The 21,898-nt window shown below is 40.1% G+C and overlaps 3 long non-coding RNA genes and 1 pseudogene across 4 annotated transcripts in view; 2 read left to right on the forward strand and 2 right to left on the reverse strand.

Annotated features, from left to right (window-relative positions):
• LOC148646851 (Ig kappa chain V-III region MOPC 63-like) overlaps positions 1-21,898 on the reverse strand; it is a 230,652-nt pseudogene that overhangs the window by 158,135 nt on the left and 50,619 nt on the right. The window lies entirely within an intron of this gene.
• LOC148646860 (uncharacterized) lies at positions 6,690-7,470 on the forward strand. The gene is made up of 2 exons (XR_015927626.1): positions 6,690-6,932; positions 7,169-7,470. It is a non-coding gene; the product is annotated as an uncharacterized LOC148646860 (long non-coding RNA).
• Positions 11,164-12,856, reverse strand: LOC148646861 (uncharacterized). The gene is made up of 2 exons (XR_015927729.1): positions 12,638-12,856; positions 11,164-12,514 (listed from the first exon to the last, which is right to left on the reverse strand). It is a non-coding gene; the product is annotated as an uncharacterized LOC148646861 (long non-coding RNA).
• On the forward strand, positions 20,868-21,647 carry LOC148646862 (uncharacterized). The gene is made up of 2 exons (XR_015927708.1): positions 20,868-21,110; positions 21,346-21,647. It is a non-coding gene; the product is annotated as an uncharacterized LOC148646862 (long non-coding RNA).

Consider the following 21,898-nt stretch of genomic DNA (forward strand, 5'->3'; position numbering starts at 1 on the left):
CTCTTTGAGTGTCAAGAGAAGAGCCGTATAAATTAAATATTAATGAAAATGGAGGTGGACCTTGTCAGGCAGCTCCAATCCCCCTAGGGAAATCTGCAACACAACATTGTGTCCTGATATTGTCATGCCCTCTACATCTGGAGGGCGCTCCTACTCTGTCCTGTCCCTAGTTCCCTGTACTTTGCTTGTCCATCCGCTGTGTCTTTGTCTGGGGCTATATATTTCTGGGTCACACTTTCCTCCTCACACAGCATTGAGGTTTAGAATTTCTTGAGACTCGCCTAGCACCAGGTCGCTCCATCTCCGTGGCCTGAGGGCATAGGTTTCTATATAGCATTTCCTGGACAGCTGAACCCGGGCTAAACCCTGTTCCGCCACTACGCATAGGGTCTTTTTTCACTTTGGGCAGAAGAGACCAAAGACTATACTCCTCATGGAATTGACAGTCTTGTCTCTTTGTGTTCAGATACAGCAAGATTACTGTATGCAAACAGAAACAAACATAATCTAAAAGTAAACTAGCAGTCAGCAGTGTCTTTCAATTACATGACTTGCAGACAGAGACAGAGAAGTCTTAGCTCCTGCCAATGACTCTAAAACTGCACCAGAAGGTATCACTACTGTGTCTCCTAGTATGTAAATGCAGGTAACTAGATAACTAGCTACTGTAAGTGCCTGTATAGTGTTAAATAACAACAGCTCCTTCTAGATACAGTCAGAAGAACATAAAAACATGTTACAAACTATAAGAGGATGTTTGACTCATCTATCTCAGTTCACAAATGAAGCATTTGTGCTGAAATCAGTATAGTTAAAGTGCTAATAATTAATTATTAAGTGTAAAACAAAAAAAAACACTGAAAGTTTAAATTATGTAAATAAGTGTTAAATGAATTGTTCCAAATATTTTACCATATGCTGTTTGATTTTTTTATTTCGTAATCCGGTGAACAGCAGTGTAAGTTTATGACTCCAAGCACAGACTAGCCTGGTATCAAAGATGCCAGGCTGAAGATGCAACAGATTGTTACTGTCAGAGTTACCATGAGCTCAATAATAGCTGTCTCTCCCTCCAGTGTTACACACATAGAAATAACTCCCTCAGCAGGTCAGCTGCGACCTGAAGCTGAGGCTGAAAGTAATGACACTGTCACGATTATAGTTCCCCCTCCTTAAGGGTGCTCCAGCCCTTTCACTTAAGACTTTATTCTATGCACCTGCTCCCTATTCCCAGCCCACCTTAAAAGCCAGGCGCTGACGCTCATCCGGGCTCTGCATCTGATTTCCATATCGTGCGAGTCCGGGACCTGGAAGCGCCTGGTCCCGTTAAGGTTTTAATCTCTGTTCCTGTTCCCGTTCCTGTTCCCCGTCCGCCGGTTCCGACCCGGCCTTCATGGTTTTTAATTCCTTCTTCTAATGGATCTTCTGGTTTTGGACTTTCTCGTGTGTTTTTGGATACTCTAAGGATTACTCTTTGGGATTGTTCGCCTCGGCCACACCTCCCCCGTGCACCAGCGCAACTTGGACACGACCCCCTGTCTTCAGCCCCGTATTCCTGCATGACGTTTCCCAGTGTTTCCCCACTCCGTCGGATTGTGTCGTACGCATAGGGTCCGGAAAGAACTGTTCGTTACAGACACAGGACATAGCCCATGGAGGAGCTCAGCTTTTTGTTTAGAAGTAGTCTGAAATGGTGGCAAGTAGAGCTGTTCTCAACAACTTGGAAATTAAAATATTATAATATTCATTTAGATTTAAATTGTAGGATCATACAGATATGTCTGTGCTGAGGAAAAGATGAAGGGAAATAAAATATTTTTCTCATGTTGAAGTAAAAACTGATAATAACCAAACCAATATAATGTGACAGGTTAAAGAATAGAAGTAAACAGGCCTTCGTTGTACCTTTTTCACATCATATCACAACTCTTTCAATAATTGCTTGTCCAATTTAGGGCTTCTGTGGCCCAGAGCTTATCCTGCAAAGCACCGGGCACATGGTGGGATACACACTGGTGGAGATGGGGGTTTTCATTTGCTGTTACAATTAGAAATTGTAACAGCAAATTGCAAGAGGATTTGTGTCACGATCGTCATCCCTCCTCTAAAGGGCGCTCCGACCCTTTCCTATTTTAGTTCATTATGTGCAGCTGTCCATGTTTTCCTTGTTATTATTTAAAGCCTGGCACTCCCACTATTCCACGCTCTGCATTGGAATACGTACGCCCAGAAGCCCGCATACCAGCGGATCATGGAGGGACCCAACGGCATAGGCTTCATCAGGCATCCTGACCTGCTGAGTCCAGGGCTCGGAGCACCTGGCCTCATTACTGTTTTTATCCTCCTGAATCCCTGTCACTATTCCTGTTCCAGATCCCATTCCGGTTTTAATCTTGTCTGTCTCGGATTGGATCTCCCAGCTCCTGGACCCTGGACTGTGACCCGATTTCCCCTTTGGACTGCCTTAGGACTTGTCATCAGATCACAGCCGTCACGCCCCCCCGTCTGTCATCCCGTCCTGCTCTTGCTGTGTTTCCCTTGAGGTCTTATTCCAGTCACTTCCGGATTATAGCGTCTGCATAGGGTCTAAAGTACGCACTACCTGGGAGTCAGGACCAGCTCCCGTGACAATTTGACGACTTTTAGAAACCAATCAAACATCATAATTTACAGTCTCATGCAGGAATTCCGAATAAACAACATACAGTTTATTAATACAGTATTATCAATACGTGCATAACAAACAAGCGTAACAAAATACATCTGAGAAATGATCTGCTGTGATATGAATGACTGATTACAAGGGGATTACAAAGAAAAGAGTTAATAATTTCAGAGTTAAAATATGCAGAGATGATAATGTTTTACAGTCTAGCTCGTAGGTTGTATCAGTCTCGTAAAACTAAATCATATTCATATTCTCAGACACAAGTGAATATGCATTAACTATCATGAACTAAACATCAAATGTGTGTTTGGAATAATAGCACACCTCTTGAGAATTATGATGTGAATAATGATATTTTACTTTGGTCTTTTAAAGCAGTTTGTGCACAGTTTTTCCTCTAGATATCTGCAAGGTAGGCAACAGAGGAACTTAGGTCATTCCGTGTTATAGTTTTTATTCAGTGTGTGCTTGGATATTCTGGATGTCGACAAAGAGTCTAGCTGTCTGATTTTGTTGATCGTCGAAGATAGCGTTGGGTTTACAAACAGAATATTTCTTCTGTTTCAGGAAGAATATCTTGGAATTCTGCACTTTACTGACACACTCTCTCAGCCTGGCTTCTCTGAGAAAAGTTTAAGTCCTGACTCAGACTGCTTGCAGTCCCATGGTTGAAAATTCAGTTTGCCAGTTTAGATGAAGAGATTGAGTCAGTGAGTTAACCAATGGAAAATGACTTGAGTTACAGTTTTGTAGTATCGCATCAGAAGTTGGTGATTGTCTGAGATGCCATCAGGTATACCACTAGGGCCCACCTTAAAGGTCACTCATCGGTGGATCTTCCTTTGGGTGATTGAACGTGCCCTGTGACTTTAAAGATCAGATCCAGATGTACCTATGGCTCTCAACTAGACATCCAGGCACTAGCAGTGGACATCCATCATGGGAGTTTAGATCGCCTCTGTTGTAGGAAGGATCGTTATCCAGAAGACAAAGTCATCTCTCTTACTTTCCCACATGTGAAAACCACCAGGTCATTCTTAGGCTGAGATCATAAGGATAACAAGCTTTTTAGCTACATTCCTATGTAGAGTATTTACACAGGCAGGCACAAGGTTATATGGTCAAGGTACACAAAGATTATTAGAAATCTTTAATTGCACCTTAATTCTAATTATAAGAAAGATAGTTCCGGTCCTGAAATCTAATTGGCTGACACACTTTTGAAGCTGTGTTATATTCTCTGATATACGCACACCCTGGAAGGAATTTTGACATTTTACTGTGTGATAAAGGAATATCAATGCGCTGACTGATAAATAACTGTCAATCAAATCAATTGCATAGGCTTTTTTTTGCTGTCTTTGTTGCACTCTGCAGGATCCTTGTGATATTTTGTGCTCTCGTTGAATGATAGTGTCACATAGTTTAAATCATTTTCATTCTTAAAATTATGATATGCTTGGTTAAAAGCAAGGGAGATTACAGTATGTCTGTTATAGTAGACATGAAAACAAGAGTTCACTTCCACATTATTGGAAACCCAATTTTAATGACAAAGCGCTGGGGTCCTGGCAGCAGGCACTAAAACCAGCACAAGTGGGAGCACTCCCACGGCGAAAAAAAATGCCTGACAAACTAGGGATTGGACAGTTTTTGAAAATGTTCAAATGTGCTAAACAAAAAACAAAAAAGAAGTCATTTTTATCATATTGGCTAACTAATGTCCTCTCTTTGCTGCTGCTGCTCCGCAAAAAGTCTCCTTGAAACTTAAATGTCTGGGTTACCAAGCCATGGAGCTTGTGTTCGGGGTGGATGTTGGTCATCCCTGTTTCAAACCATGCTTTGATTTTTCCCTAAACCCCCCTCCCCAATTTTCAAATCTTCACCTCTGGGTTCCAGTGGAGCTTCACTTTCTTCTTTCTTGTCTCAGGAAAAGAGCTGTGCTGATAAATCGATGTGACAAACAAGTTCCTGCTCCCTATTTACTTTTCAGAGTTTCATGAAGCAACTTTATTTTTTAAAATTTAGATTTTCAAAAATTTACTTTTTTTCAAATTTTATTCTGATTTTATTCTGTCTTTTCAATACACAGATATTCAATGCTTATTCCCATGTACCTGACCTGAATCATCTCTGAGGGTTTCTTGGGGTGCAGACTGTGGGATAGAATGAACCCAGAAACAAAAAGATGTTTTGTAAAGTGAATCTCACCTTTCATTTAATATAATGTAATCAATTTAATTCATTCACTAATTAATTGTTTTTAACAACTGTTGTCTAACTTCCCCAGTGCTGGTTACAAACATACACAAGAGGATCAATAAGAAGGACTTTGAGAATAAAATGACACCAAAGGCCCAGGGTGAACAGAATGTATTCACACTAATACTTTTCAATGATAATCATGAATAATTGCTGAATCCATGGCTTTACACCCACTGCATAGTCATTACTATGATCTCTTTAATGTAAAGGACTATGCTATGATACTGATCAACTCGTCCAAAATATGCATGCATTGGAATTATAGCTGGTGATCATACTGTATACCCCTTACAGTACATGAAGTTAAAAGTCAATGATTAGCAAGGGTTAGAGTAAGATACACCATTAATCTTCAGTATTCATATTGTTAAGTTTATTCAATTATCACAGTATGAGGAACACTTCCAGCGCCTGCTTGTACAAGTAAATACATAGCACCAGTGCTACAGTGCCTATAATCCCACACTAAGCAGAGCTGTAACATTGACTGAAGATGAGGATTAAGAAGAGTTCTAACTACTGCTACCACTACTCCAGGTATTCCAGGTATAGAAGATCTAGAGAACAGATTTTAGTAAAAGATGCCAAAATGAATTAATATAATTACACACATCATTCTTAAATATATGATGGTTTATCAGGGCGCATAACACATTGTAACTGTGCATTTCTACATTTCAACCTCTGCTATAAAAAAATTACTTCAATAAAAAGTTGGGTTCAATTTTTGTTTTAATTCCTGTAGTGCGTTTAACCTTTAAAACTCACTGGGTATTAATTATCCTGCTATATCTTAGCAAGGCAGTTTCAACCAGTCTCTCCACTCTCTACTCCATTCCACCTGTGTTGAGTGGAGTAAGGGCTCGGCCGATTGTATCTCATCCTCTGCTCCTTATAAAGCTGCTCTCTGTCTAGTCCTGCTGTCCTGGGAGTGTTCATGCTAAACTGTTCATGTTGGCCCTGAATCCTGATGTTGGAGAAGTGAGCTTCACTTACCCCCCAGTTGGGAACCTGGATACAAAAATAAAGAGAGAATAGAAAGAGGAGACGGAGGGAGTTGGAAACTTTAGACCTGAGGGTCTGAATGTTTGAGGTTTTAATACAGACACAATTGAGAAAGAGGACTGACCCCTTCAACTGTCGGTTATATAGAAGAACAGAAGACTGTCATGCAAAGAGAGAGCACACTCCCCATGAACATTAAAATAAGTTTTCAGTGTCTCTCCAGCCCCATAGATAAAACATGTCTTTCCTTCAACACTGTGAGGAATGTCCCATGGGACCACAAACATATAACAAGGTATTTTGTCAGATCTGAACTGAACATTTTGCCTCTCTTGTATTGCCCCAAAAGTATTAAGAGTGTTTAAGTCAGTGCAGTTAGTAATTGTGCTGCATCTGAACAAACAGAGCCAAGTGCAGTTTTAACCAGATTTTCTGCACTCCACCCCATTCCAGCTATGTTGGGTGAAATGCGGACATAGCTGATAAGTAGATTTGTGACAGTGTAAACTTATATAAAATGTGGGTTGCATGACTGTTTTTAATATGTGCATTTGCATGCTTCAGTCTCTGTAAAATACGTTTTTAGTTCAACTATTGATCCTGCTGTACCTGAACACACAAAACCAAGTACTGCTTTAACCAGACTCTCCACACTCCACTCCATTCAAGTTGGACTCAGCTGATTGTGTATAATCCTCTGCTCCTGATAAAGCTGCTTTCTGTCTAGTCCTGCTGTCCTGGGAGTGTTAATGTTAAACTGCTCATCTTGCTCTGTCACATCACGCAGCACCAAGCCTGTTTTTCTAGCACTGACTGGCTACTAGTGCAGCCTAACCCAGAAAGATAATTTGCATAGAAGACACTTCTGGGAGTGTTTATAGCCTTGTGAGTTTAACACTTCCAGACTGAGAGCTGCGCTTCATGGTAACAGAACCCACAGGAACAATGACTTTCTTCATCATATTTATCTGGACACTCCTCATCACTGATCAGGGTAGGAATGGGTTTGGATATTTTATAGAATTTAAAACATTTTTGTATTATGTGAAGAAGAAATCAAGATTTATGTTAATTTAAAAATAAAAAAATATTAAAGCATCATAATAAATATCTTATTAATTTATTCTGTTTTCATACTGTATGTCTATCATATAATGTATTACTGATTTACAGAATAAATTGGTATTTTCAATACTTTCCCACTTTTTGCAATGTTTTCTTCATTTTCAGAATCTAGTGGACAGATTTTTGTGACCCACGCTCCTACAATATTGACTGCTCCAGGACAGACAGTCACTGTTAGCTGTAAGACCAGTCCTGCAGTGTACAATAATGATCGCCTCAGCTGGTACCAACAGAAAGCTGGAAAAGCTCCTAACCTCCTGATCTATCTTGCAACTACCCGTCGGACTGGGATCCCAGAGCATTTCAGTGGCAGTGGCAGTGACCGTCACAGGAGTCCAGGCTGAAGAGGCACACAAACAAACTGAACTTCAATAAAATATATACTGTATATACAGTGGTGTGAAAAAGTGTTTGACCCCTTCCTGATTTCTTTTTTTTTTTCATGTTTGTCACACTGAAATGTTTCAGATCGTCAAACAAATTGAAGTTTTAGACAAAGATAACACAAGGAAACACAAAATGCAGTTTTTAAATGAAGGTTTTTATTATTAAGGGAAAAAAAATCCAAACCCACATGGCCCTGTGTGAAAAAGTGATTGCTCCCCCTGTTAAAACATAAATCAACTGTGGTTTATCACATCTTTGGATAGCTGAGTTCAATTTCTCTAGCTACACCCAGGCCTGATTACTGCCACACCTGTTCTCAATCAAGAAATCACTTAAATAGGACCTGCCTGACAAAGTGAAGTAGGCCAAAAGATCCTCAAAAGCTAGACATCATACTGCGATCCAAAGAAATTATGGGAACAAATGAGAAACAGAGTAATTGAGATTTATCAGTTTGGAAAAGGTTACAAAGCCATTTCTAAAGCTTTGGGACTCCAGCGAACCACAGTGAGAGCCATTATCCACAAATGGCGAAAACATGGAACAGTGGTGAACCATCCCAGGAGGGGCCAGCTGACCAAAATTACCCCAAGAGCGCAGCAACGACTCATCCAAAGTAGAGAGTCAAAGTAGAGAGTCAAAATGACAGGAGAAGTGTTATGACAGTGATATTGCCATCAGCCTAGAGTAATTCTGTAATATTAATAATCTCCTTTTCTCATATTCTGTTTCAGACTTCAGTACAGATGCAGCCATTCAAAGTGCGCGGTACAGACACGTACCTGAGGTAATTGGCTACGGCGTCGCGCATCATGATGCAAGATGACGCGGGGTACCTCGGTACATGATTGGTTGACCGACACTTGGTCTGTCGTAGAAAGACTTACAGTAAACGTCTTTACTGTGCCCGTTGTAGATATTGAATTTAACCACTGAAGGGAAATCTTAGTAGCTGAGCATAAAAAGAATAGGAGCATACTGTAACGTGTGTGAAGGCCATAAACGATATTAATTTTGGAACATAAATATACAGTATATGGCTGGTCTTGGTACTTTAAAGAAAAACTACACACCAGTATTCCATTTCTCCCTAAACATTTTAAGCATCGAAGTCTTTAACTAAAGAGATACCGGATTCAACAAGCATACTTTTAGAATTTGATTAAAAGGGAATATAATATGGAATCGCATATCTAAAGAATTTAATAACGATATGATTAGTGTACTGTGACAGGGCTGTGTAGGGCTGTTTCGCTTCTCTTTTCATGTGACTTCCCTTGTAGTCTACTGGTCTACATGCCTGCCTACTAACTGTTGGGTTGTGTGTTCAAATCCAGCTGGTGCTGGACTTCTCTTTTAACAAACATTTCTTCGAAAAGATAGAATAGCAATATTATGGACAATCAATTGACTTTTTTATTTCAAAATATCACAACATGATCGATTCTAAGTCATTTTTGATAACAACAATAACAATAATAAAAACTCCCTTGCTTTTAACAGAACGTTTCATAATGTCTAACAACGAAAATTATTTAAACTGCAACGCATCATTCAACCAGAGCGCAAAATATCACAAGGATCCTCAAGAGCACAGCAAAGACTGTATTAAAAGATACTTGTATAAGATACATGAGAATCCAAGCTTTTTTATCTACGCTTTCTTTTCCGTATACCAGAGATTATGGTACCACTTCGGAAGGGTGTCAGCCACTCAGATTCCAGGAATCGGTACTTTAAAGAAAAAATACACACCAGTATTCCATTTCTCCCTAAACATTTTAAGCATCAAAGTCTTTAACTAACATGTGAAATAGCAGGTATAAAAAGTGGTAGTTCTAAGCTTTTCTGCTAATATAATATGGAATCGCGTATCTAAAGAAATTAATAACGATATAATTATATTCATATACTGCAACGCAGTAGTACATGCTGTACAACGTCTGTTGATTCTGTATGTGTAGGGCTGTTTCACTGCTTCTCATGTGACCTTTGCTGGTGGTACTGTGGTCTATGTTCCTGCCTTGTAAACCAGAAATTGTTTGTTCAAATCCAGCCCATCCTGTGACTCTTCTCTTAAACAAAAAGTTGTTCTCTTTTCTCTTTGGTTTCTGTCAAAGCGCAATGAAACCTTTAACTTGATTCTTATGGATGCCCGGTCCCGCCAGGGATTTAAAAAAAACATGCAATCACATATCTAAAGAAATATGTAACAGTATGACTATGTTCATCCACAAATAGTAGCATGTGACACTTAGACTTGACTTTTTTTAGGGTAGACTTGACTTTATTGCCATGAGATATACAATAGATTGTCATTAAACAACCTTCTGTTTATTAATCTTCCTTGTTATGCACAGTGGGAATGGTAATGTAATGGGAATTAATTTAATCAAAGAGATCTCTCTGGGTGGGGCGCGGGACAGCCGGCAGGCAGGCGGTGGGTGACAGAGAAGAAAAGAAAGGCAGCTTTTAACTCCGCAAGTCTGAGTTTTTGTGTCCGTCATCGTTACACTATCATTCTTTCCATTGAAAACCTGTTTATATGTGACCTTTCAGAACACCTATCTGTTTTCTTCCTAGCACAATTTATGAGCACTCTGTGATTAAATTAATTCTCATTACATTATCATTCTCACTGTGCATAACAAGGAAGATTAATAAACATAAAGTTGTTTAATGACAAACTATTGTTTATCTCATGGCTAGATAGTAAAGTCTAGCCAAAAAGAGAAAACATCGACTTTATTTAAACTCCAGCGAAAGTATTAATTACCATACTTTTATGGTACATGACTTTGCTAAAATGTATTTAAAAATAAAAATGATTACGCTTTGAGTGGAGTGTCCAGATAAAGTGCTATATTAGTGTAAGCAATTAATTAATTAAATTACAAATGCCAGCGGAGAGAGAGAGACACAGCTTTTCATTGTCAAAAAGTAATTGTTTTTTAATTTGTCAGCACCCAGACGCGTTTTAAATAAAATGCTTTATTCATTCTTAATCAGACTCACATTCCCGAATGTCCCCCCCCGCCCCGCCCCGCCCCACTCAACAATCCTAGGAAGAACACGAAACAGCCTGTTAATAAAATGGTTGCAATTTTGTTCGGTCAGTTATTTCTCCCAGAATTTGTAAATCGCATTGATCAGTTCTTGCTTTGTGCTGGCTTTAGCTCGATGACATTGGAACACAGCGACTCAGACACCCATTGAATGGAAAGGGACACTTTAATTTTTTGTACGGCTGGCACAGCACCCCACCACACCCATGCGCCAGCAGAGAGAGAGAGACACACACACACCGGTTTTCACTGTCAAAAAGAAATTGTTTTTTTTACTTTTGTACCATTTTGTTTTTTACATTCCTCTTGTTTAACAGGAATGTTTTGTTTCTGGACATACTGTTAGACTAGGGGAAAAGAGCGCCTCCTTCTTCGAAGTATTTCGTTGATTCGATCACAAATTCTTTTCCAGTCGCACAAAGTAAGTGTTGAGATTCTCCGATTCACCATGCTACTAATGGTTTCTCGGAGATTGCAAAGCATGGCACTTTTGCCTCTGGACCCATCGAAATTTACCGATGTGGTCCACCCCCAGTAAATTTCAAAAGCCACAGGATTTCGAAACACGAGAGAGACAGAGACACACACAGTTTTTCATTGTCAAAAAGTAACTGTTTTTTACTTTGTCAGCACCCAGACAAACGCAAATGCGTTTTTAATAAAATGCTTTTATTCCTTCTTTATCAGACTCACATTCCCGAATGTCTCCCGCCCCGGTCAACAATCCACATCTCTCCCCTTTTTACAAAATGACATTGTTGAAAACTGTTCCAGAGCAACTGTTGTTTCATCGGTGAAAAGTACATCATGAAATGTCTCCCCCTGTTCAATCCATTGGAGCACTTGTTTGAGTCTTTCCTCTTTGTTTTTTACCCTTATAATGGGGCATGTGTTGTTTTTTTTGTATCTCCATCCAAGCCTTCTGCGCACTCTTCTTATCGATGTCAGACTAACGCAAATACTGTACAATGTCTCGTGTTGACTTCCCGTTTCTTTTCATCTTCATTATTTGGTGTGAGAGAGTCTTCATGATTTGGCCACAGTCCGTCTCCTTACCAAAGCGATTCAGTGGTGCAGCTTGAAGTCTGTACCTGTATACCCATATCTTGATTTAAAAACTTTTATTTTTTCACAATCTGGCAATGCCAGACAGAATTCACATTCGCTGCAGCCAAATGGCCTTGCAGATCAGAAAATCAAGGAACGCAACAATTATTGCCCGGCTCCTCAATGGGATAGCTTTACCGTGCTAATGCGTTGGTTTAACAGTCCGGGTGTGGCAAGCTTCTAATGTCTCCCGACTTCGGCGAAAAGGAACTTGTCTTTCATTGGAAGACAATGAACACATTCTAACCGTACATGAGAATATACAGATGCAGCCATTCAAAACGGGTGGGGTATTTCGTGGTATACCTCGGTGGCGTGTCGCATCAAAACGCGGTATCACCCGGTGTATCGCATCATTTAACGTCATGCCGGAAAGTATCCGGAATCACCTTGTAAAACCGCCAGGTGGAGCCAATACAGCTTAACCTCTCATGTACAGCATTTAAGCTTTTAAATTTAAACTGTGTATTACAGCATGTTAATCATCAGTCATTAAGAAGTTGGTATATTTTATGAAAGTACGATTGCTCAGTTGGACAAAAGTGCACAACCTACCTTTATCATAAATATTTTAATGATGCAGAAATATTTTATGCATAAAAGCCTTTACCGAAGATATTACTATAGTATTAATAACAGCCTGGACTCCTGTGATGGTCAGAGTGAAGTCAGTCCCAGATCCACTGCCACTGAAACGCTCTGGGATCCCAGTCTGACATAGTTGCTGCATAAATCAGGAATTTATTAGTTTCTCCAACTTTCTTTTGGTACCAGGCTAGGAATCTGTTATTGTATAGTGCTGCACTGGTCTTACAGTTCACAGTGACTGTCTGTCCAGGGAGAACAGATTTCATTGCTGGAGTCTGAGTCACAGTTACCTGTCCTCTGGATTCTGCAAATGAGAAAGTAGTAAATATCATTAAAAATTTAATTGATTTCCTGTTTTATACAAAACATTTCATTTTTACCTATAGTTGTAAACTACGTTCATCAAATATTTCAGACCCATTCCTACCTCGAGCAGAGACTAGGAGTGTCCAGATGAAAATAGTGATGAAGGTCATTGTTGCTGTGGGTTGTGTTTCCCTGAAGGGCAGCTCTCAGTCTTGAAGTGTTAAACTCACAGGGCTATAAACACTCCCAGAGCATGTACTGCCAATGCAAAGTGTCTTTTCTATGCAAATTGTCTTCCTGGCTTTAGCAGCACTTGTAGCCAGTCAGTGCTGGAAACACAGGCTTGGTGGTGTTTGTTGTGACAGAAAAAGATTAACAGTTTAGCATGAACACTCCCAGAACCGCAGGACTAGACAGAGAGCAGCTCTATAAGGAAACGAGAATGAGACACAATCAGCTGAGACCTTTTTCCATTCAGCATAGCATGAATGGATTGGGGTGTTGAGAGTTTGGTTAAATCAGCACTTGGCTCTGTGTGTTTAGACACATTACTGGTGGAGGTGATACCATGTTTAACAGAGACTGAAGTTTGTAAATACACAGTTTGTATTTCATATTCTACAGCTATTGGAATATTAATAAACAGCTATTACTTAAAATCACATTTTACTTAAGCTAAACACTTACAGTAAATACAGGCTTTTTGTTTAATTAGGGCTGCACAGTTTATGACTCAGACAGAGGTTCGATCTGTCTTCCCTTGGCTGGCTAAGGGCTGAATTCTCTAAAACGTGAGATTGCATAATTGATTTTTAGTGCTTTCAACACAGAAGCTGTCAAAAATACTCATGTCCAGACTGACTCTGTCTATCATTGTCGTGAAAAGAGCATGTTTATAAAGGGCTGTGCCTCAGACCTCTTTAGAGATTCATCAGCCTTACTCTGCTGACCACACTCAGCTGAGAACCTCATCCACCCCTGTCAACCCTTCACTTGCGACCCCAAGTGGCTTAGTCCTATATCTACAGTCTCTCCACAGTTTCCTATTGCCAACTAGGGACTCTATGTCACAAACCATCGTTCCACTTATACTATAGTTAACTAGCTATTGAAGTTTATTGGCCAGTTTTGAACGTAGTGGGCACCACCATTAGCATTGTCAACTCTAAGCTCTAAGATCATACAAATACTGATCTCTGGGTTTACATCAGAAACATTTAGGCACACACTGCTCTCTGGGTTTACATTATGTACACTTAGACACAGTCTGAGATACAGTATATCAGTTATATCACCCTGTAACTCCCGGAAGAGAAGAAGGTTACTGCTGGAAAGGTGATAATTGGACCAGTAGGGGGAGCTAACTCTGTGGTCTGTGTGGGTCCTAATGCCCCAGTATAGTGACAGTCAACATATACTGTACAAAGGAGCCGTTCTTCGGATGAGACCTTAACAAGGTGCTGACTCTCTATGGTCATTAAAAATCTCAGCATGTTTATTGAAAAGAGTAGGGGTGTTACCCCTGGCATCCTACCTAAATTTCCCATGTCCTCTACTCATCATGGCCTCCTCCTGGGACACTTTGGCTGCTGTTGCATCATCCAGGTGAGGCTACACTTTGGTGGCGGTGGAGGGGAGTCCCCATTCCCTGTAAAGCTCTTTGAGTGTCAAGAGAAGAGCCGTATAAATTAAATATTAATGAAAATGGAGGTGGACCTTGTCAGGCAGCTCCAATCCCCCTAGGGAAATCTGCAACACAACATTGTGTCCTGATATTGTCATGCCCTCTACATCTGGAGGGCGCTCCTACTCTGTCCTGTCCCTAGTTCCCTGTACTTTGCTTGTCCATCCGCTGTGTCTTTGTCTGGGGCTATATATTTCTGGGTCACACTTTCCTCCTCACACAGCATTGAGGTTTAGAATTTCTTGAGACTCGCCTAGCACCAGGTCGCTCCATGTCCGTGGCCTGAGGGCATAGGTTTCTATATAGCATTTCCTGGACAGCTGAACCCGGGCTAAACCCTGTTCCGCCACTACGCATAGGGTCTTTTTTCACTTTGGGCAGAAGAGACCAAAGACTATACTCCTCTTGGAATTGACAGTCTTGTCTCTTTGTGTTCAGATACAGCAAGATTACTGTATGCAAACAGAAACAAACATAATCTAAAAGTAAACTAGCAGTCAGCAGTGTCTTTCAATTACATGACTTGCAGACAGAGACAGAGAAGTCTTAGCTCCTGCCAATGACTCTAAAACTGCACCAGAAGGTATCACTACTGTGTCTCCTAGTATGTAAATGCAGGTAACTAGATAACTAGCTACTGTAAGTGCCTGTATAGTGTTAAATAACAACAGCTCCTTCTAGATACAGTCAGAAGAACATAAAAACATGTTACAAACTATAAGAGGATGTTTGACTCATCTATCTCAGTTCACAAATGAAGCATTTGTGCTGAAATCAGTATAGTTAAAGTGCTAATAATTAATTATTAAGTGTAAAACAAAAAAAAACACTGAAAGTTTAAATTATGTAAATAAGTGTTAAATGAATTGTTCCAAATATTTTACCATATGCTGTTTGATTTTTTTATTTCGTAATCCGGTGAACAGCAGTGTAAGTTTATGACTCCAAGCACAGACTAGCCTGGTATCGAAGATGCCAGGCTGAAGATGCAACAGATTGTTACTGTCAGAGTTACCATGAGCTCAATAATAGCTGTCTCTCCCTCCAGTGTTACACACATAGAAATAACTCCCTCAGCAGGTCAGCTGCGACCTGAAGCTGAGGCTGAAAGTAATGACACTGTCACGATTATAGTTCCCCCTCCTTAAGGGTGCTCCAGCCCTTTCACTTAAGACTTTATTCTATGCACCTGCTCCCTATTCCCAGCCCACCTTAAAAGCCAGGCGCTGACGCTCATCCGGGCTCTGCATCTGATTTCCATATCGTGCGAGTCCGGGACCTGGAAGCGCCTGGTCCCGTTAAGGTTTTAATCTCTGTTCCTGTTCCCGTTCCTGTTCCCCGTCCGCCGGTTCCGACCCGGCCTTCATGGTTTTTAATTCCTTCTTCTAATGGATCTTCTGGTTTTGGACTTTCTCGTGTGTTTTTGGATACTCTAAGGATTACTCTTTGGGATTGTTCGCCTCGGCCACACCTCCCCCGTGCACCAGCGCAACTTGGACACGACCCCCTGTCTTCAGCCCCGTATTCCTGCATGACGTTTCCCAGTGTTTCCCCACTCCGTTGGATTGTGTCGTACGCATAGGGTCCGGAAAGAACTGTTCGTTACAGACACAGGACATAGCCCATGGAGGAGCTCAGCTTTTTGTTTAGAAGTAGTCTGAAATGGTGGCAAGTAGAGCTGTTCTCAACAACTTGGAAATTAAAATATTATAATATTCATTTAGATTTAAATTGTAGGATCATACAGATATGTCTGTGCTGAGGAAAAGATGAAGGGAAATAAAATATTTTTCTCATGTTGAAGTAAAAACTGATAATAACCAAACCAATATATTGTGACAGGTTAAAGAATAGAAGTAAACAGGCCTTTGTTGTACCTTTTTCACATCATATCACAACTCTTTCAATAATTGCTTGTCCAATTTAGGGCTTCTGTGGCCCAGAGCTTATCCTGCAAAGCACCGGGCACATGGTGGGATACACACTGGTGGAGATGGGGGTTTTCATTTGCTGTTACAATTAGAAATTGTAACAGCAAATTGCAAGAGGATTTGTGTCACGATCGTCATCCCTCCTCTAAAGGGCGCTCCGACCCTTTCCTATTTTAGTTCATTATGTGCAGCTGTCCATGTTTTCCTTGTTATTATTTAAAGCCTGGCACTCCCACTATTCCACGCTCTGCATTGGAATACGTACGCCCAGAAGCCCGCATACCAGCGGATCATGGAGGGACCCAACGGCATAGGCTTCATCAGGCATCCTGACCTGCTGAGTCCAGGGCTCGGAGCACCTGGCCTCATTACTGTTTTTATCCTCCTGAATCCCTGTCACTATTCCTGTTCCAGATCCCATTCCGGTTTTAATCTTGTCTGTCTCGGATTGGATCTCCCAGCTCCTGGACCCTGGACTGTGACCCGATTTCCCCTTTGGACTGCCTTAGGACTTGTCATCAGATCACAGCCGTCACGCCCCCCCGTCTGTCATCCCGTCCTGCTCTTGCTGTGTTTCCCTTGAGGTCTTATTCCAGTCACTTCCGGATTATAGCGTCTGCATAGGGTCTAAAGTACGCACTACCTGGGAGTCAGGACCAGCTCCCGTGACAATTTGACGACTTTTAGAAACCAATCAAACATCATAATTTACAGTCTCATGCAGGAATTCCGAATAAACAACATACAGTTTATTAATACAGTATTATCAATACGTGCATAACAAACAAGCGTAACAAAATACATCTGAGAAATGATCTGCTGTGATATGAATGACTGATTACAAGGGGATTACAAAGAAAAGAGTTAATAATTTCAGAGTTAAAATATGCAGAGATGATAATGTTTTACAGTCTAGCTCGTAGGTTGTATCAGTCTCGTAAAACTAAATCATATTCATATTCTCAGACACAAGTGAATATGCATTAACTATCATGAACTAAACATCAAATGTGTGTTTGGAATAATAGCACACCTCTTGAGAATTATGATGTGAATAATGATATTTTACTTTGGTCTTTTAAAGCAGTTTGTGCACAGTTTTTCCTCTAGATATCTGCAAGGTAGGCAACAGAGGAACTTAGGTCATTCCGTGTTATAGTTTTTATTCAGTGTGTGCTTGGATATTCTGGATGTCGACAAAGAGTCTAGCTGTCTGATTTTGTTGATCGTCGAAGATAGCGTTGGGTTTACAAACAGAATATTTCTTCTGTTTCAGGAAGAATATCTTGGAATTCTGCACTTTACTGACACACTCTCTCAGCCTGGCTTCTCTGAGAAAAGTTTAAGTCCTGACTCGGACTGCTTGCAGTCCCATGGTTGAAAATTCAGTTTGCCAGTTTAGATGAAGAGATTGAGTCAGTGAGTTAACCAATGGAAAATGACTTGAGTTACAGTTTTGTAGTATCGCATCAGAAGTTGGTGATTGTCTGAGATGCCATCAGGTATACCACTAGGGCCCACCTTAAAGGTCACTCATCGGTGGATCTTCCTTTGGGTGATTGAACGTGCCCTGTGACTTTAAAGATCAGATCCAGATGTACCTATGGCTCTCAACTAGACATCCTGGCACTAGCAGTGGACATCCATCATGGGAGTTTAGATCGCCTCTGTTGTAGGAAGGATCGTTATCCAGAAGACAAAGTCATCTCTCTTACTTTCCCACATGTGAAAACCACCAGGTCATTCTTAGGCTGAGATCATAAGGATAACAAGCTTTTTAGCTACATTCCTATGTAGAGTATTTACACAGGCAGGCACCAGGTTATATGGTCAAGGTACACAAAGATTATTAGAAATCTTTAATTGCACCTTAATTCTAATTCTAAGAAAGATAGTTCCGGTCCTGAAATCTAATTGGCTGACACACTTTTGAAGCTGTGTTATATTCTCTGATATACGCACACCCTGGAAGGAATTTTGACATTTTACTGTGTGATAAAGGAATATCAATGCGCTGACTGATAAATAACTGTCAATCAAATCAATTGCATAGGCTTTTTTTTGCTGTCTTTGTTGCACTCTGCAGGATCCTTGTGATATTTTGTGCTCTCGTTGAATGATAGTGTCACATAGTTTAAATCATTTTCATTCTTAGAAATTATGATATGCTTGGTTAAAAGCAAGGGAGATTACAGTATGTCTGTTATAGTAGACATGAAAACAAGAGTTCACTTCCACATTATTGGAAACCCAATTTTAGTGACAAAGCGCTGGGGTAATATCCTGGCAGCAGGCACTAAAACCAGCACAAGTGGGAGCACTCCCACGGCGAAAAAAAATGCCTGACAAACTAGGGATTGGACAGTTTTTGAAAATGTTCAAATGTGCTAAACAAAAAACAAAAAAGAAGTCATTTTTATCATATTGGCTAACTAATGTCCTCTCTTTGCTGCTGCTGCTCCGCAAAAAGTCTCCTTGAAACTTAAATGTCTGGGTTACCAAGCCATGGAGCTTGTGTTCGGGGTGGATGTTGGTCATCCCTGTTTCAAACCATGCTTTGATTTTTCCCTAAACCCCCCTCCCCAATTTTCAAATCTTCACCTCTGGGTTCCAGTGGAGCTTCACTTTCTTCTTTCTTGTCTCGGGAAAAGAGCTGTGCTGATAAATCGATGTGACAAACAAGTTCCTGCTCCCTATTTACTTTTCAGAGTTTCATGAAGCAACTTTATTTTTTAAAATTTAGATTTTCAAAAATTTACTTTTTTTCAAATTTTATTCTGATTTGATTCTGTCTTTTCAATACACAGATATTCAATGCTTATTCCCATGTACCTGACCTGAATCATCTCTGAGGGTTTCTTGGGGTGCAGACTGTGGGATAGAATGAACCCAGAAACAAAAAGATGTTTTGTAAAGTGAATCTCACCTTTCATTTAATATAATGTAATTAATTTAATTCATTCACTAATTAATTGTTTTTAACAACTGTTGTCTAACTTCCCCAGTGCTGGTTACAAACATACACAAGAGGATCAATAAGAAGGACTTTGAGAATAAAATGACACCAAAGGCCCAGGGTGAACAGAATGTATTCACACTAATACTTTTCAATGATAATCATGAATAATTGCTGAATCCATGGCTTTACACCCACTGCATAGTCATTACTATGATCTCTTTAATGTAAAGGACTATGCTATGATACTGATCAACTCGTCCAAAATATGCATGCATTGGAATTATAGCTGGTGATCATACTGTATACCCCTTACAGTACATGAAGTTAAAAGTCAATGATTAGCAAGGGTTAGAGTAAGATACACCATTAATCTTCAGTATTCATATTGTTAAGTTTATTCAATTATCACAGTATGAGGAACACTTCCAGCGCCTGCTTGTACAAGTAAATACATAGCACCAGTGCTACAGTGCCTATAATCCCACACTAAGCAGAGCTGTAACATTGACTGAAGATGAGGATTAAGAAGAGTTCTAACTACTGCTACCACTACTCCAGGTATTCCAGGTATAGAAGATCTAGAGAACAGATTTTAGTAAAAGATGCCAAAATGAATTAATATAATTACACACATCATTCTTAAATATATGATGGTTTATCAGGGCGCATAACACATTGTAACTGAGCATTTCTACATTTCAACCTCTGCTATAAAAAAATTACTTCAATAAAAAGTTGGGTTCAATTTTTGTTTTAATTCCTGTAGTGCGTTTAACCTTTAAAACTCACTGGGTATTAATAATCCTGCTATATCTTAGCAAGGCAGTTTCAACCAGTCTCTCCACTCTCTACTCCATTCCACCTGTGTTGAGTGGAGTAAGGGCTCGGCCGATTGTATCTCATCCTCTGCTCCTTATAAAGCTGCTCTCTGTCTAGTCCTGCTGTCCTGGGAGTGTTCATGCTAAACTGTTCATGTTGGCCCTGAATCCTGATGTTGGAGAAGTGAGCTTCACTTACCCCCCAGTTGGGAACCTGGATACAAAAATAAAGAGAGAATAGAAAGAGGAGAGGGAGGGAGTTGGAAACTTTAGACCTGAGGGTCTGAATGTTTGAGGTTTTAATACAGACACAATTGAGAAAGAGGACTGACCCCTTCAATTGTCGGTTATATAGAAGAACAGAAGACTGTCATGCAAAGAGAGAGCACACTCCCCATGAACATTAAAATAAGTTTTCAGTGTCTCTCCAGCCCCATAGATAAAACATGTCTTTCCTTCAACACTGTGAGGAATGTCCCATGGGACCACAAACATATAACAAGGTATTTTGTCAGATCTGAACTGAACATTTTGCCTCTCTTGTATTGCCCCAAAAGTATTAAGAGTGTTTAAGTCAGAGCAGTTAGTAATTGTGCTGCATCTGAACAAACAGAGCCAAGTGCAGTTTTAACCAGATTTTCTGCACTCCACCCCATTCCAGCTATGTTGGGTGAAATGCGGACATAGCTGATAAGTGGATTTGTGACAGTGTAAACTTATATAAAATGTGGGTTGCATGACTGTTTTTAATATGTGCATTTGCATGCTTCAGTCTCTGTAAAATACGTTTTTAGTTCAACTATTGATCCTGCTGTACCTGAACACACAAAACCAAGTACTGCTTTAACCAGACTCTCCACACTCCACTCCATTCAAGTTGGACTCAGCTGATTGTGTATAATCCTCTGCTCCTGATAAAGCTGCTTTCTGTCTAGTCCTGCTGTCCTGGGAGTGTTAATGTTAAACTGCTCATCTTGCTCTGTCACATCACGCAGCACCAAGCCTGTTTTTCTAGCACTGACTGGCTACTAGTGCAGCCTAACCCAGAAAGATAATTTGCATAGAAGACACTTCTGGGAGTGTTTATAGCCTTGTGAGTTTAACACTTCCAGACTGAGAGCTGCGCTTCATGGTAACAGAACCCACAGGAACAATGACTTTCTTCATCATATTTATCTGGACACTCCTCATCACTGATCAGGGTAGGAATGGGTTTGGATATTTTATAGAATTTAAAACATTTTTGTATTATGTGAAGAAGAAATCAAGATTTATGTTAATTTAAAAATAAAAAATATTAAAGCATCATAATAAATATCTTATTAATTTATTCTGTTTTCATACTGTATGTCTATCATATAATGTATTACTGATTTACAGAATAAATTGGTATTTTCAATACTTTCCCACTTTTTGCAATGTTTTCTTCATTTTCAGAATCTAGTGGACAGATTTTTGTGACCCACGCTCCTACAACATTGACTGCTCCAGGACAGACAGTCACTGTTAGCTGTAAGACCAGTCCTGCAGTGTACAATAATGATCGCCTCAGCTGGTACCAACAGAAAGCTGGAAAAGCTCCTAAACTCCTGATCTATCTTGCAACTACCCGTCGGACTGGGATCCCAGAGCATTTCAGTGGCAGTGGCAGTGACCATCACAGGAGTCCAGGCTGAAGAGGCACACAAACAAACTGAACTTCAATAAAATATATACTGTATATACAGTGGTGTGAAAAAGTGTTTGACCCCTTCCTGATTTCTTTTTTTTTTTCATGTTTGTCACACTGAAATGTTTCAGATCGACAAACAAATTGAAGTTTTAGACAAAGATAAGACAAGGAAACACAAAATGCAGTTTTTAAATGAAGGTTTTTATTATTAAGGGAAAAAAAATCCAAACCCACATGGCCCTGTGTGAAAAAGTGATTGCTCCCCCTGTTAAAACATACATCAACTGTGGTTTATCACATCTTTGGATAGCTGAGTTC

This window comes from Lepisosteus platostomus, chromosome 16, assembly GCF_059453375.1.
Source record: "Lepisosteus platostomus isolate fLepPlt1 chromosome 16, fLepPlt1.hap1, whole genome shotgun sequence".
In the NCBI taxonomy this organism is placed as follows: Eukaryota; Metazoa; Chordata; class Actinopteri; order Semionotiformes; family Lepisosteidae; genus Lepisosteus; species Lepisosteus platostomus.